Raw genomic sequence first — 12,668 nt, 5'->3', positions numbered from 1 at the left:
TCCAACATTCCATTGACTCTGGATCAGTTCCTATGGAGTGGAGGGTAGCCAATGTAACCCCACTTTTTAAAAAAGGAGGGAGAGAGAAAACAGGGAATTACAGACCGGTCAGCCTGACATCGGTAGTGGGTAAAATGATGGAATCAATTATTAAGGATGTCATCGCAGTGCATTTGGAAAGAGGTAATATGATAGGTCCAAGTCAGCATGGATTTGTGAAAGGGAAATCATGCTTGACAAATCTTCTGGAATTTTTTGAGGATGTTTCCAGTTGAGTGGACAAGGGAGAACCAGTTGATGTGGTATATTTGGACTTCCAGAAGGCTTTCGACAAGGTCCCACACAAGAGATTAATGTGCAAAGTTAAAGCACATAGGATTGGGGGTAGTGTGCTGACATGGATTGAGAACTGGTTGTCAGACAGGAAGCAAAGAGTAGGAGTAAATGGGTACTTTTCAGAATGGCAGGCAGTGACTAGTGGGGTACCGCAAGGTTCTGTGCTGGGGCCCCAGCTGTTTACACTGTACATTAATGATTTAGACGAGGGGATTAAATGTAGTATCTCCAAATTTGCGGATGACACTAAGTTGGGTGGCAGTGTGAGCTGCGAGGAGGATGCTATGAGGCTGCAGAGCGACTTGGATAGGTTAGGTGAGTGGGCAAATGCATGGCAGATGAAGTATAATGTGGATAAATGTGAGGTTATCCACTTTGGTGGTAAAAACAGAGAGACAGACTATTATCTGAATGGTGACAGATTAGGAAAAGGGCAGGTGCAAAGAGACCTGGGTGTCATGGTACATCAGTCATTGAAGGTTGGCATGCAGGTACAGCAGGCGGTTAAGAAAGCAAATGGCATGTTGGCCTTCATAGCGAGGGGATTTGAGTATAAGGGCAGGGAGGTGTTGCTACAATTGTACAGGGCCTTGGTGAGGCCACACCTGGAGTATTGTGTACAGTTTTGGTCTCCTAACCTGAGGAAGGACATTCTTGCTATTGAGGGAGTGCAGCGAAGGTTCACCAGACTGATTCCCGGGATGGCGGGACTGACCTATCAAGAAAGACTGGATCAACTGGGCTTGTATTCACTGGAGTTCTAAAGAATGAGAGGGGACCTCATAGAAACGTTTAAAATTCTGACGGGGTTAGACAGGTTAGATGCAGGAAGAATGTTCCCAATGTTGGGGAAGTCCAGAACCAGGGGACACAGTCTAAGGATAAGGGGGAAGCCATTTAGGACCGAGATGAGGAGGAATTTCTTCACCCAGAGAGTGGTGAACCTGTGGAATTCTCTACCACAGAAAGTTGTTGAGGCCAATTCACTAAATATATTCAAAAAGGAGTTAGATGAAGTCCTTACTACTAGGGGAATCAAGGGGTATGGTGAGAAAGCAGGAATGGGGTACTGAAGTTGCATGTTCAGCCATGAACTCAATTGAATGTCGGTGCAGGCTAGAAGGGCCGAATGGCCTCCTCCTGCACCTATTTTCTATGTCTATGTTTCTATGAGTGAGAGATGGGGAAAGCAAGATAGTGGGAAAGGGAGAGAGGGGTAAAAAGATGTAGAATGGGTCATGATGCGGAAGGGAGAGAGAGAGTGTAGGAGAGGGGGAAGGGTGTGAGGGGAGCCTGTTGTTCCAGAGTTGGTCTCGGAGTTGTTTAATATTTATAATTAAACCCCTTGTTAATTGACGGTGAATTAACTACTGAGCTAATTTTAAATAGGCCCCAGTGAGATTTACTAGACCAGTGCTCTAACCGCTGAGCTATGGTGCCAAGTGCACTGGCAAAGACAGGGGAAGGAGCAGGAAAGAGAGTGGAAGGGAAAAGAGAGAGTAGAATGGGAGAGAGAGAGGGAAGAGGAAAGAGAGGGAGGGGAATGGGGTAAAAAGATGTAGAATGGGTCGTAATGTGATGGAAAGAGAGAGCAGCAGAGAGGAGAAAGAGTGGTTAAGGGGAGAGAGAGAAGCAGGCGTGTGAGAGAAATGGGAAGGGGGAGTGAGAGAAAGTGTGGAAGGGGCGGGGAGAGAGAGAGAGGGGAAGGAGTGAAATAGATCGTAGAAGGGGACAGAGAGAGGCAAACAAACAAGTGAGGGGTGAGGGGAAAGGGAAAGTGAGAGAGAGGGGAAGGGGGAGAATCTGAAAAGTGAGAAAGAATAGGGAGGAGGGAGAGACTGGCATTTAAATACTAAACTAATTTTGAGTAGGTCCACAGTGAGATTTGAACTCATGACCCCTGGTTTATAAGACCAGTGTTCTAACCCCTGAGCTATGGAGCCACCTGTTGTTGAAAAGAGAGAGAGGGAGCGGAAAGAGAAGTTAAGGGGAGAGAGGGAAGGAGTGAGAAAGAGTGGGTAAATCGAGAGTGGAAGGGGAAAGAGAGAGGGAAAGTGGAGAAAGGGGAAGGAGTGAGAGAGAGAGGGAAAGTGGAGAAAGGGGAAGGAGTGAGAGAGAGAGGGAAGTGGAGACTGTAGAAAGAGAGGGGCAGGGGAGAGAGCGAGGGAAGGGGAAAGAGAGGTTAAGGGAAGAGAGGGGGAAGGAGTGCGAAAGAAAGGGGAAGGGGAGAGAGCGGAAGGGGAGAGAGATGGGAAGGAGTGAAAGAGGGGTAAAGGGAGAGAAAGGAGAAGGGGAGAGAGGGGGGAAGGAGTGAGAGAGAGGGGGAAGCGGAGAGAGGGGAAAGGAGTGAGAGAGAGTGGGAAGGGGAGAGAGGGGGAAGGGGAGACAGGGAGAGAGAGAGGCGGGGAGAATGTCGAAGGTGGAAGAGAGGGGAAGGAGTAGGAAAGAGGGAAGAGAGAGGGGAAGGGGAGAGAGGGGAAGGGGAAAGAGAGGGAGGGGAAGAAAAGAGAGAAGGGGAGGATCTCAAAGGAAAGGGAAAGGAGAGAGAGACAGGAGGGCACCTGCTCTGGGAAAGACAGGGGAAGGAGCTGGGGTTTGAGAGAGTGGAAGGGAGGGAGGGAGGGAAAGGAGTGATAGAGGGAAGGAGAGAGAGAAAGGCAGGAGAGAGAGAGAAGGGGAGACAGAGGGAGGGAAGGGAAAGAAGGTGGGGTGAGGGAGGAGGAAGGGGAGAGAGGGGAATGAGTGAGAGACGGGGAAAAGGAGATAGCGAGAGAAAGATGTTGAATGGGGAAGGATGAGAGAGATTTGGAAGGGGAGAGAGAGTGCAAGAGAAATTAGCCTGTTCATCCAGGATCAGTCTTGGAGCTGTTTAATATTTATAATTAAAGACCTTGTGAACTAACAGCAAATTTAACTAACTTTGAGTAGGCCCCAGTGAGATTTGAACCCACGACCACTGGTTTACTAGACCAGTGCTCTAAACCCTGAGTTATGGAGCCACCTGCTTTGGGAAAGACAGGGGAAAGAACAGGAAAGAGAGGGGAAGGGAAAAGATAGAGTGGAAGGAGTGAGAGAGAGGGGGAAGAGGAGAGAGAGGGAGGGGAAGGGGAGAGAGAGGGAGGGGAGGGGAAGGGGAGAGAGTGGGCAGAAGTGACAGTGAGGGGGAAGGGGAGAGAGAGGGAAGGAGTGAGAGAGAGGAAGGGGGGAGAGATGAGAAGGCGAGAGAGGGAGGAGACAGGGGAGAGAGAAAGGAAGGGGAGAGAGAGGGAGAATGGGGAGAATCTGAAAAGAAAGGGAAAAGTGAGAGAGAGGAGAGAGGGGAGGGAAGATAGGGGAAGGAGAGAGGGAGAGTAAAAAGGTAGTGGGGGCAGGGGAGAGTGTAGGTAGGGGAGAGAGGGGGAGGGGAGAGAGAGGGAAGATAGAGGAGGAAGGAGAGAGAGGGGAAGGAGTGAGAGAATGAAAGTAGAGAGGGAAGGGGAGAGAGGAGAGAGAGGGGAAGGGGAGAATGAGACAGGGGAAGGGGAGAGAGGAGAAGGGGAGAATGAGACAGGGGAAGGAGGGAGAGGGGATGGAGAGAATGAGACAGGGGAAAGAGAGAGAGGGGAAGGGGAAAGAGAGGGTGAATGAGTGAGATCGAGCGGGGAAAAAGGGAGAGAGAGTGTAAGAGAGATGAGAAGAGGAGAGGGGGAAGGGTGTGAGGGGAGCCTGTTGTTCCAGGGTCGGTCTCAGAGATGTTAAACATCCAGAGAGAGAAGGGGAGAGAAAGGGGGAAGGAAAGAGGTGAGGAAGGGGAGAAAGAGTGGGGAAAGGGGAGAGAGGGGGAAGGAGTGAGAGAGAGGTACAGGAGCGAGATATAGAGGGTAACGAGTGTGTAAGAGTGGGAAGGGGAGGGAGAGCAAGGGGGGGGAGAGAGTGAGGGAAGAGAGGGGGAAGGGAGATGAGAGGGGGAAGGGAGATGAGAGGGGGAAGGGAGAAGAGAGGGGGAAGCAGAGTGAGAAACGGGGAAAGCGAGATAGTTGGAAAGGGAGAGATGGGTAAAAATTCTCATGATGGGGAGGGCAGAGAGAGACGAAAGGGTACGAGGAAGGCCTGTTGTTCCTCAGTCAGTCTCAGAGATATTAAACATTTATAATTAAAAACCTTGTTAACTGACAGCAAACTTAAATATTAAGTTCATTTTGAGTAGGTCCCAGTAAGATTTAAACTCACGACCCCTGGTTTACAAGACCAGTGCTCTAACCCCTGAGCTATGGAGCCACCTGTAACACCAGCTCCTGTTTCTATCTTACTATTGTTAACAAGGAGGTGGGGCCCGAATTATCATTCTCGGTGATTCATCCCTGAACATTCACAGAATTTTACAGCACACAAGGAGGGCCATTCGGCCCATCGTGTCTGTGTCGGCTGTGTGAAAGAGATTATTCGCACTCCGCCCCACCACCCACCCCCCACCCCTGCCCTCCCCGCTCCACCCCCGCTCTACCCCTCCTCCCTGCTACCCCCCCCTTCCCCCGGGGTTTAGTAGCTCTGAAAGTGGATAAGTCTCAGGCCAGGATGAATTGTATCCCAGGCTGTTGAGCGAAGCAAAAGGGGAAATAGCAGAGGCTCTGACCATCATTTTCCAATCCTCTCTGGCTTCAAGTGTGGTACCAGAGGACTGGAGGACTGCGAAGGTGGTACCTTTGTTTAAGAAGGGAGAAAGAGATAGACCGAGTAATTACAGACCAGTCAGCCTAAGCTCCGTGGTGGGCAAATTATTGGAAAAACTCCTGAAGGACAGGATAAATCTACATTTAGAAAGACACGGGTTCATCAGAGACAGTCAGCATGGATTTGTTGAGGGAAGTTCCTGTCTGACTAACAATTGAATTTTTCGAGGAGGTAACCAGGAGAGTTGATGAGGGCAGTGTGTATGATGTAGTGTATATGGATTTTAGAAAGGCTTTTGATAAGGTCCCACATGGCAGACTGGTCACAAAAGTAAAAGCCCCTGGGATCCAGGGCAAAGTGGCAAGTTGGAGCCAAAATTGGCTCAGAGTCAGGAAGCAAAGGGTAATGGTTGATGGGTGTTTTTGTGACTGGAAGGATGTTTCCAGTGGGGTTCCTCAGGGCTCAGTGCTGGGTCCCTTGCTTTTTGTGGTATACATCAATGATCTAGACTTGAATATAGGGGGTATGATTAAGAAGTTTGCAGATAATACAAAAATATGCCGTGGGGTTGATAATGAAGAAGAAAGCTGTGGACTGCAGGAAGATATCGATGAACTGGTCAGCAGGGCAGAACAGTGGCAAATGGAATTTAATCCAGAGAGGTGTGAGGTCATGCATTTGGGGAGGGCTAACAAGGCAAGGGAATAGACATTAAATGGTAGGACACTGAGAAGTGTAGAGGAACAGAGGGATCTTGGAGTGCAGGTCCACAGATCCCTGAAGGTAGCAGGCCAGGGGGATAAGGTGGTTAAGACGGATACGGAATACTTGCCTTTATTAGTCGAGGTATAGAATACAAGAGCAGGGAGGTTATGCTTGAACTGTACACAACACTGGTTAGGCCACAGCTGGAGTACTGCATGCAGTTCTGGTCACCACATTACAGGAAGGATGTGATTGCACTGGAGAGGGTGCAGAGGGGATTTACCAGGATGTTGCCGGGACTGGAAAACTTTAGCCATGAGGAAAGATTGGATAGGCTGGGGGTTGTTTTCCTTGGAACAGAGGAGACTGAGGGGAGATTTAATTGAGGTGTATAAAATTATGAGGGGCCTGGATAGAGTGGATAGGAAGGACCTATTTCCCCTTCGCAGAGGGGTCAATAACCAGGGGGCACAGATTTAAAGTAATTGGGGGGAGGTTTAGAGGGGATTTGAGGGGAAATGTCTTCACCCAGAGGGTGGTGGGGGTCTGGAACTCACGGCCTGAAAGTGTGATAGAGGCAGAAACCCTCACCACATTTAAAAAGTACCTGGATGTACACTTGAAGTGTCGTAACCTACAGGGCTACGGACCGAGAGCTGGAAAGTGGGATTAGGCTGGGTAGCTCTTGGTCGCCCCAATGGCCCGATTCTGTGTCACAATTATTCTTTGATTCTATGACAGCTATCAATAGATTTTTGGACTCTGGAGGAATCAAGGGATAAGGAGGGAAGAGAGGAGACTAGCTCGAAGATCAGCCATGTATTAAATGGCGGAGCAGGCTCGAGGGGGCCATGGGGGCGACTCACCTGCTCCTGATTCTTGTGTTCTTTCCAAAGCTTTGGGGCAAATGGAGAAGGCAGGGTGGCAGTAAGTCTAATCGCTGTGGTGTGACGGTACAGGAACCTGAGTTTTCTTTTAAAAAGACAAAATGTGGAGTGTTCGAGCTCCCAGCGCGCGAGCGGAAGGAGCGAGGTGAATCGATTGGGATCGGACTGTGCCCCACCCCTCCCCCTGCGTTTGGCAGGGTATGAGGGGAGAGGCGGTGTGTGAAGGGACTGACACAGACCTCGCCCTGCAAGCGCGTGCTTTTGTTAAAACGTGACGTCAAGAATGGGACGCGTAAATAACTTGTAAATACACACTGTGATGGAGTTAAAAAACCCAAAAAACCGAAATAAAACTGCTTTGAAAATGGAGAGTCAATGGGAAGTGTGTGTGTGTGTGTCACAGTCCTTTGTGATAATCACCGGATTGGTAAACCCACAGGTCACGGGTTCAAATCCTCTCACAAATGTCTTCTCTTCCTCAAGCTGGACTCCCTGAGATAAGGAATTGATCCCCGGCCGTATAGCGACCACGGAATCACTCACACTCAACCTCGGTTTAAGAACATAAGAAATCGGAGCAGGAGTAGGCCATATGGCCCCTCGAGCCACGTTGACACCACTGAATGACACACTCCGGGAGGGTGACGTGTGATGGGAGATGGACAGGTGGGAAAGAATCTATCAGAGCCAGTCTGGAAAGGTTCAACAAATCGATGTCACTCCGCTGATGGCAGTCGACCAATCGGTGGTTCTGTAGGAGGCCCACACACCTCAAAAAGCGGCAGAATTGTAATTGTGAAAACCTCTGTTCTGAGAAGGTCCATCGGAACACTTCCCTAGCATGCTTGAATAAAAACCGGTTATACTTGCTTTGGAGGCAGTTCAGAGAAGGTTCACTCGGTTGATTCCGGAGATGAAGGGGTTTGACTTATGATGAAAGGTTGAGGAGGTTGGGCCTCTACTCATTGGAATTCAGAAGAATGAGAGGTGATCTTATCGAAACGTATCAGATTATGAGGGGGCTTGACAAGGTGGATGCAGAGAGGATGTTTCCACTGATGGGGGAGACTAGAACTAGGGGGCATGATCTTAGAATAAGGGGCCGCCCATTTAAAACTGAGATGAGGAGGAATTTCTCCTCTCAGAAGGTTGTGAATCTGTGGAATTCGCTGCCTCAGATAGCTGTGGAAGCTGGGACATTGAATATATTTAAGACAGAAATAGACAGTTTCTTAACCGATCAGGGAATAAGGGGGCGGGCAGGGAAGTGGAGCTGAGTCCATGATCGGTTCAGCCATGATCGTATTAAATGGCGGAGCAGGCTCGAGGGGCCGTATGGCCTACTCCTGTTCCTATTTCTTATGTAAAAGGCAAAGTGTGTGTGATACCAATGTAATATATAGAAACATAGAAACATAGAAAATAGGTGCAGGAGTAGGCCATTCAGCCCTTCTAGCCTGCACCGCCATTCAATGAGTTCATGGCTGAACATGAAACTTCAGTACCCCCTTCCTGCTTTCTCGCCATAACCCTTGATCCCCCGAGTAGTAAGGACTTCATCTAACTCCCTTTTGAATATATTTAGTGAATTGGCCTCAACTACTTTCTGTGGTAGAGAATTCCACAGGTTCACCACTCTCTGGGTGAAAAAGTTTCTCCTCATCTCGGTCCTAAATGGCTTACCCCTTATCCTCAGACTGTGACCCCTGGTTCTGGACTTCCCCAACATCAGGAACATTCTTCCTGCATCTAACCTGTCTAAACCCGTCAGAATTTTAAACGTTTCTATGAGGTCCCCTCTCATTCTTCTGAGCTCCATCCAGTGAACTACTGGGGCATTGCAGCCAGTGCTGTTTACAACAATAAAGTCAGGTCACTCTGACTGGGTTTCCTGAAGTTACCAGCTATCTCACAAACCTGTGCGTGTTTGTGAGATCGTACGGAAAACAGAACGTTGGCAACATAAGGACCAGCAGGACCAGCGTTCGGTGTCACTGCTCACTGAACCTGTGGAGGGACACTCACCTGAACAGAGAACAGATTTTGTCGGCTTTCTGGTCCTTGTTTGGTGGCGATCAGCTTGTTCCATTTAACCCTGCACCTGTTGACTGGTAGTTGGCCAGTTATACGCCTGGCAGCTTTTTATTGTGACATCATCGGCGCTCCGTCGAACGAGGATGACTTGTTTCCACACCAAAAGGGATGAGTTCACAAATGTTTCAATGAAGGACCCGATGTTCCAGTCCTCAACTCCAGTTGAAGGGTGGAAGATGCCTGTGGGTGGATTGTTTTAACGTGGGGTGACCGTTGTACACCAGCCACCACACGGGCTTGACAGAGCGAGGTCTGGGTCCAGTGGCAAGGGTTAACCAGGACAACTGGAGACCTGCTCTGCTGCACGGACCCAGTGCGCACACATAATGCACAGTGTGGGCTGGGCCCGTGCTGCCCCTGGGCCCTCGCCTCTCCTGGGCCCTGAACTCTCATTCGCCGCACCTCCGCCCCGATCTCTCGCCGCTCCTCCGCCCCGATCTCTCGCCGCTCCTCCTCCGTCCCCGATCTCTCGCCGTTCCTCCACCCCGATCTCTCGCCGCTCCTCCGCCGCGATCTCTCGCTCCTCCGCCCCGATCTCTCGCCGCTCCTCCGCCCCGATCTCTCGCCGCTCCTCCGTCCCCGATCTCTCGCCGTTCCTCCGTCCCCGATCTCTCGCCGCTCCTCCGTCCCCGATCTCTCGCCGCTCCTCTGCCCCGATCTCTCGCCGTTCCTCCGCCCCGATCTCTCGCCGCTCCTCCGTCCCCGATCTCTCGCCGCTCCGGGAAGGGGAGAGGGGTGAGTGAGAGAGTGGGGGCAGGGGAGAGAGAGTGGGGTGGGGAAAGAGAGGGTCGGAGTGAGAAAGGGGAGAGAGAGAGAGAGAGAGAGAGAGAGAGAGAGAGAGAGAGAGAGAGAGAGAGAGAGAGAGAGAGAGAGAGAGAGAGAGAGAGAGAGAGAGAGAGAGAGAGAGAGAGGAGAATAATCTGAAAGGAAAGGGAGAAGAAACAGAGAGACAGAGGCAAAGGGTGATGGACAGTGAATTTAAATACTGAGCTAATTTTGAGTCGGCCCCAGTAAAATTTGAACTCACAACTCCTGGTTTACCAGACCCAGGCTCAAACCCCTGAGCTATGGAGCCACCTGTAACACCAGCTCCTGTTTGCACCTTACTATTGTTAACAAGGAGGTGGGGCCGGAATAATCATTCTCGGTGATCCATCCCTGAACATTGACATAATCTTACAGCACACAAGGAGGGCCATTCGGCCCATCGTGTCTGTGTCGGCTCTGTGAGAGAGATTATTCCCCTCGCCCACCGCACTTTCCCCACAGCCCGGCAAGTATTTATCCCATTCCCCGGTGAAAGTTATGACTGGGATCAATTCTGAGGGACAGGATAAACCTACATTTAGAAAGACACAGATTAATCAAGGTCGGTCGGTGTGGATTTGTTCAGGGAAGGCCGTGTCTGACTAACTTGATTGAGTTGTTTGAGGAGGTAACAAGGAGGGTCGATGAGGACAAGAGAAATGCAGGGACTAGCACCAACCCTTGTCCATGGCCTTCTTCGACCTCACAAAGGCCTTTGACACCGTCAACCGCGAGGGTCTATGGAGCGTCCTCCTCCGTTTCGGCTGCCCCCCAAAAGTTCCTCACCATCCTCCGGCCTGCTCCACGACGACATGCAGGCCGCGATCCTGACCCAACGGATCCATCACAGACCCCAATCCACGTCCGGACCGGGGTCAAGCAGGGCTGTGTCATCGCCCCCCCAACCCTCTTCTCAATCTTCCTCGCTGCCGTGCTCCACCTCACAGTCAACAAGCTCCCCGCTGGAGTGGAACTAAACTACAGAACCAGTGGGAACCTGTTCAACCTTCGCTGTCTCCAGGCCAGGTCCAAGACCACCCCAACCTCTGTCGTCGAGCTACAGTACGCGGACGACGCCTGCGTCTGTGTACATTCAGAGGCTGATCTCCAAGTCATCGTCAACATCTTCACCGAGGCGGCCGAGAGCTCGGGCCTTACTCTAAACATCCGTAAGACAAAGGTCCTCCAGCAGCCTGTCCTCACCGCACAGCACTGCCCCCCAGTCAGCAAGGTCCACGGGGCGGCCCTGGACACCGGGGACCATTCCCCAAACCTCGGGAGTCTCTTATCAACAAGGACAGGCATTGACCACCAGACCCAACACCGCCTCCAGTGCACCAGTGCAGCCTTCGGCCGCCTGAGGAAAAGAGTGTTTGAAGACCAGGCCCTCAAACCTACCACCGAGCTCATGGTCTACAGGGCTGTAGTAATAGCCGCCCTCCTGTGTGGCTCAGAGACATGGACCATGTACAGCAGACAGCTCAAGTCGCTGGAGAAATACCACCAACGATGTCTCCGCAAAATCCTGCAAATCCCCTGGGTTACGTACCGAGAGATGGAAGGTGGGATTAGGCTGGGTAACTGTTCTTCCGACCGGCACAGACACGATGGGCCGAATGATCTCCTTCTGTCTCATAATGTTCTCTGATTTTATTATTTTGGTTAGGCAAGGTTACTAACGGTTATGGAACCGAGGCGGGTAGATGGAGTTAAAATATGGATCAGCCCTGATCTAATTGAATGGCGGAACAGGCTCGAGGGGCTGTGACAAAGAGAGACACAGAGATGGAGAAGGAGAGATGGTGAGAGACAGTGACGCAGAGGGCAGAGAGAGAGAGCAACAGGCAATGAGAGAGGGAAAGAGACAGAGAGAGGGGAAAGGCAGAAGCGGAGAGACAGAGTGAGAAGCTGGGAGACGGAGAGAGGAATAAGGCGTGAGAAAGATTGGTGAAGGGGGCAAGAAGGTTCCTGTAGTTCCAGGGTCGGTCTCAGATATGTTTAATATTTATATATTAAATCTCTAGTTAATTGACAGTGAATTTAAACACAGAGCTAATTTTGAGTCGGCCCCAGTGAGATTTGAACCCACGACCCCTGGTTTACTAGACCAGTGCTCTCACCCCTGAGCTATGGAGCCACCTGCTCTGGGTTGTGGGTCAGTCCCCAGTTAGTGCTGTGTGTTTGAAGAATGAGGAGGGGTCAGTGAAACACTCAGATTGTGTCTCACCCCACAGACTCCTGCCTCCGTCTCTTCAATATTCACTTCTCAACATCGATATATCGGGTCTTTCACGTAGTAAAACATCCCAAGGCAACTCAGTCACACTCTGGCTCTGTCTCTCTGTCTCTCTATGTCAGTCTCTCAATCTCACTCTCTCTCTTTATCTTTCACTTTCTCTCTCTCAGTGTATCTGTCTCTCCATCTCTCACTCTCACTCTATCACATGTTCTCTCTTTGTGTCTCTCTTACTATCTCTCACTTTCTCTCTGTCTCGCGAGGAGGAAAGGGAGAGATGGGTAGGAAGAGAGGGAAGGGGGAAGAGGGGGAAAGGGAGAGAGGGAAGGGGAGTGAGGGGGAAAGGGAGAGAGGGAAGGGGAGAGAGGGGAAAGGGGTCAGATGGAAACGAAAAGCGAGGGTGAGGGAGGAGGCAGTGGAGTGAGAAGGGGATAGAGAGAAGGGAAGGGGAGAGAGAGGGGAATGAGTGAGGGAGAGGGAAGGGGAGAGAAAGGGGGAAGGAAAGTGGAGAGGAAGTGGAGAAAGTGTGGGGAAAGAGGAGAGAGGGGGAAGGAGTGAGAGAGAGGCGTAGGAGTGAGATATAGAGGGTAACGTGTGTGTAAGAGTTGGAAGGGGAGAGAGAGTGAGGGAGAGGACAAAGGGAATGGGAGAGAGGGTGGAAGGTGAGAGAGAGGGAAGGCGAGAGAGTGAGGGGAGAGAGTTGGAAGCGGGAAGAGGGGGGAAGGAGAGTGAGAGACGGGGAAAGCAAGATAGCAGGAAAGGGAGAGAGAGGTAAAAAGATGCAGACCAGGTCGTGATGGGGAAGGGTGAGAGAGATTTGGAAGGGGAGCCTGTTGTTCCAGAGTCTGTCTCGGAGCTGTAATATTTATAATTCAACCCTTGTTAATTGAAATACTGGGCTAATTTTAAATAGCTTCGAGTGAGCCAACTGCTCTGAGAAAGACAGGGGAAGG

General features: G+C 50.8%; 3 non-coding genes across 3 annotated transcripts; all 3 read right to left on the bottom strand.

The window, feature by feature from the left end:
• Positions 1 to 3,262: 3,262 nt before the first annotated feature.
• trnat-agu (transfer RNA threonine (anticodon AGU)) lies at positions 3,263 to 3,335 on the bottom strand. Its single transcript has one exon. It is a non-coding gene; the product is annotated as a tRNA-Thr (tRNA).
• Positions 3,336 to 4,520: 1,185 nt separating this feature from the next.
• Positions 4,521 to 4,593, bottom strand: trnat-ugu (transfer RNA threonine (anticodon UGU)). The gene has a single exon. It is a non-coding gene; the product is annotated as a tRNA-Thr (tRNA).
• A 6,950-nt stretch (positions 4,594 to 11,543) lies between these two features.
• On the bottom strand, positions 11,544 to 11,616 carry trnat-agu (transfer RNA threonine (anticodon AGU)). The gene has a single exon. It is a non-coding gene; the product is annotated as a tRNA-Thr (tRNA).
• Between the last annotated feature and the right edge of the window lie 1,052 nt (positions 11,617 to 12,668).

Source organism: Pristiophorus japonicus, unplaced genomic scaffold (assembly GCF_044704955.1).
Source record: "Pristiophorus japonicus isolate sPriJap1 unplaced genomic scaffold, sPriJap1.hap1 HAP1_SCAFFOLD_586, whole genome shotgun sequence".
NCBI lineage: Eukaryota > Metazoa > Chordata > Chondrichthyes > Pristiophoridae > Pristiophorus > Pristiophorus japonicus.
The sequence above is the reverse complement of the archived record's forward strand: the minus strand, read 5'-3'. Positions and strand labels throughout refer to the sequence as shown.